Source organism: Arachis ipaensis, chromosome B02, assembly GCF_000816755.2.
Source record: "Arachis ipaensis cultivar K30076 chromosome B02, Araip1.1, whole genome shotgun sequence".
Lineage (NCBI taxonomy): Eukaryota > Viridiplantae > Streptophyta > Magnoliopsida > Fabales > Fabaceae > Arachis > Arachis ipaensis.
Window position 1 is genome coordinate 15503681 of NC_029786.2, and position 4128 is coordinate 15507808.

Genomic DNA, 4128 nt, shown 5'->3' on the forward strand with positions numbered 1-4128 from the left:
CTTGCAGTTCCTTGAGAAGACGACCCGAGGTTTGAATACTCGGTTAACAATTTTTAAGGGGTTTGTTACTTGTGACAACCAAAACGTTTGTAAGAAAGGTTGATTGCTTGGTTTAGTAACTATACTTACAACGAGTATTCGTTATAACTTCTAAACCATCAATCTTCAGTTCTTTCAAAATGGCGCCGTTGCCAGGGAACTGCTAACGTGTGCCTTATTATTGGTTATTGTAAATATTTTTCTTTTACTTGTTTATTTGCTTATTTTTATTTTTATTTGCATTAGTTACCATGAACTCTCACCCCTCTCGCTTTGAGTTTGGTTCTAATTTCTGGAGTTCAGCGCCAGAAATGGATCAAAAACCAGAGTTGAACGCCAGAAATGGATCAAAACCTGGCGTTCAACTCCACAAATGGCCTCTGCACGTGGAAAGTTACTACCAACAAGCCCCACCCCATGCCTATAGACCATCCTTTCAACATAACCTCGAACCACTACACTCACAAGCTTCTCTTCACCATTCGCCACCATATGATCCTTCCTTACCCCGATTCCAATCCAATCACTCCCAACCACCACCACTTTCCTATGTATCATGTCTAAATCCGGCACCCCGAGAAGCAGAGGTCCGCCTAAAGGAAACAGTAAATAAACTTCAAACAACCATTCGACAACTGGAGCAAGCAGTAATTCAATGGGTTTCTAGGCGCTCAAATATACAAGGATCAGCCACAGCCCCATGTGGACAGTCTAATGAAGAGCGGAGCATAAAGGAGATACCAAAAACTCCAGTGGACAAGACAGAGAATGAATTCGTACTAGAACAAGTAGAAGAAGCTGTGGATGGAGACATGTAGATCAAGACGGAGGCGGATTTAAAAGCAAGGCTTGAGATCCTGGAGTTTATTCTGACATTTGTCACCCCGGGAGCCTAACAATCTGTTTGAAGCTGTTCAGAAGCTTTACATGCCTAGTTTGGGATCCCGGAGGCTATTGACATTCCAAGCACTGGTGGAGATTTTTGGACGAATTTAAACATAAGCCGCCATAACAGGAAGCTCCTCCAATGTCCAACTTAATGACTTTAACTAAAAGTGCTAGGTGGGAGACAACCCACCATGGTATGGTCGCTTCTTTTTCAGTTTATTTCTTGTTAATTGTTTTTATTTTTATTCCCTTTTCATTTTACTTTATTGAACCTGGAATCATGCATAGCACTCATATTAATCATTGCATTCTGCATTTATCATACATAAAAAAAAAGGGGGTGCACGATGCGACCGCATTCCCCGTGCGATCGCGTCATATTGCGAAAACACTATCCACGCAACCGCGTCACCCACGCGGCCGCGTGCCCTGAAGATAGGCGTAAAGATCCAACGTCCAGAAAGTTAGGCTGGAATCGTGCGGCCCTTGTGCGTTTTGCACAAATTAGCCCACGCGATTGCATGCCCCATGCGATCGCGTCACATGCATAAAACCAATCCCACGCGACCACGTGAGCGACGCGATCGCATCGCATGGATTGCACAACACCCTAGGAGGAGACAGAGAGTTGCGCTGAAACGACGTTGGAGTCGTGCATCTAGCACAAATTCCAGCGACGCGATCGCGCGACCCACGCGATCGCGTCACCCCCTCTTCTACCCCTCCCATGCGATCGCGCGACCCACGCGATCGCGTCACCTCCGTTTTCACCCCCACCACGCGACCCACCACCACCCAGCCACCTTTCTGCCTACTCTCATTATTCAGCCTTCCAGGTTCCGCAACACGCAATCCCTTTTATTCGTTCACAATTATTCTTATTTTTTCCGTTTTATGTTTATGTTTAGGCTAGTTAGATATGCATGTTGTAGTGGATTTTAGGTTGTTAGGTAGCCTAGGCTGTGGTTAGTGGATTTAGGTCTGTTTACTTGCACTGTTCATGTTTTTGTTTTATCAAATCTGCAATTCTGCTGTTATTATGACCTTGTTCATATGCTGTGATTTCCTGCATTTGCTGGTTGTTACTCTGAATTTTCATGTTTATATTAATTATAGGTAACTGCAGCAAGTTTTTAAATTCATATGAACTGCCTTGTTGTTGTTTATTTTCCGGGATAATCCATTTTTAGCCGGAATGCTGCCCAAATTTTTTGTAAATTGTTCTCATTCATGTTTTGGTTTGGCAATCTGAACTCTGTTGTCCTCTGCTTTAACCAAACCATTTCATGAATGCTATGGCAGGCTTTCTTATCCTCTTTGATTTCCTGGTTTATAAACTGCATTTGTGATATTCTGATTCCAATTTTTGCTTTCTTTATATCTATTTGAATCAGCACCACCCTGTTTTCCTTGTTCGATTATGAGTTACTTCTATTCATACCTGTGAATCCTTGTTACGTGAAATATTTTCTTTATGCCACTGACTTTAACCCACATTTTACTGACTCTCTAATTTTCATTTACTAACTTATTTTTTTTCAAATTCTAATCATACTAACCTTCTAAAATCTCCTTTCTGATTTTTCACTTTCCTTTAACTTTCTAACCATGGCATAATGACAATTTGTCTATTTAACTTGAATTCTGATACATTTTAGATTGTAAATTCTTCCTTTCCAACGTTTAAACTACTATACAATCCTTAATGCACATTTACTTAACTCAGTTACCTCATTCTAATTCTCCCTTGCCACTTTGTGTTTTCTTTGACTATATGCCTACTTGCTTTCCTATTTTTATATATCCTGGTTTTCCATCTTTCAGGATGTCTGCCTCACAGAGGAAAGGCAAAGGCAAGGCTACTGGCAAGCGCAAAAGAGGAGATTCCTCCCAGTCCATTATTGACCTAATGCATGATTCCTCATGGCGGGAGAAGAACTTTACACAGCAGGAAAAAGCTGACCAGCTGCTCCCTACACATGATTCAATAAAATTTGCAAACCGATACTGTGAGCTGAAGTATCCGGCATTTGCAAACTCTAGGAACCTATACCTGGAGAGAACTCTGAAGATTCCAGAAGCACTTCAGTAGTACACCACTGAGCAAATCAAGCAAAGGGGCTGGTTCTTTCTGGAGAGAGCACTGACAGAGGTCAATGCATCTTGGGTCAGGGAATTCTACTGCAATTACTACATCACTACCCTAGATGCAGTGAACCTGAGAGGAAAGCAGATTCTGGTCACAGAGGAGGCCATAGAGGACATTCTCCGGCTCCCAGCCAAGTCCGATCAGCCCGATGGTTATCAAAAGGCTGAGGAGGACATGAGCCTGATGCGGTTTGATTGGGATGCTGTGAAGGCACGGATAGCTCTCGACCCGACTGTTCCTTGGGAGATGGGTCAGGACACCACCATGCCTAGAGGGATCAAGAGGGCGTACTTAAATGATGAGGCTCGGTTATGGCACCAGATCTTGAGCAACTATGTGATGCTGAGTACTTATGAGACGGAGATCCCAGCTGCTATGATCACCCTCCTATGGTGTGTGATGGAGGGTAAGGACCTTTATCTACCACGCTTTATCCGGCATTATATGGCCAGGGTCCACGTCCGAGGCACCCTCCTTTTTCCTTATCTGGTTACACAGCTAGGCCGTCGAGCTGACGTGCCATGGGAGGATGCCGACGAGAGACCACCAGCGGCGGACTGCAGGAAGATCATTCCTCACAGCAGGAACTTCCTAGCTTTGGGCTACAGACCACCACCCTTCACTGCTACTGATGAGACAGCCCCACCGTCTGCAGGACCCTCTTCATCCACAGCTGCCCCTGCTGCCCCCGCTGCCACCACTGCACCTCCACCTGCCTCTGAGCCCGTATACCGCCCCGTGCACCGCCTATTCCGACAGCTTGATCAGATGGAGCGCCATAACCGGCGCCGGTATGAGAGATTGGAGCGTCGCAGCCAGCGACGCTATTCGCATCTAAAGCTGATGATCCGACAGGGTGGTGACATCCCCTCCGAGCCCGACACACCATCAGAGCCATCAGAGGAGGAGGAGAATGAGCACGAGGAGGAGACTCATTCCCAGGCAGAGACCCATCAGCAGGTAGGCACAGAGCAGGCTGCCCCACATCAGGAGGTCCCACATCAGATTGAGGCTGCAGATCCAGAGATCCCGATCCAGTTAGCCCCTCCTCT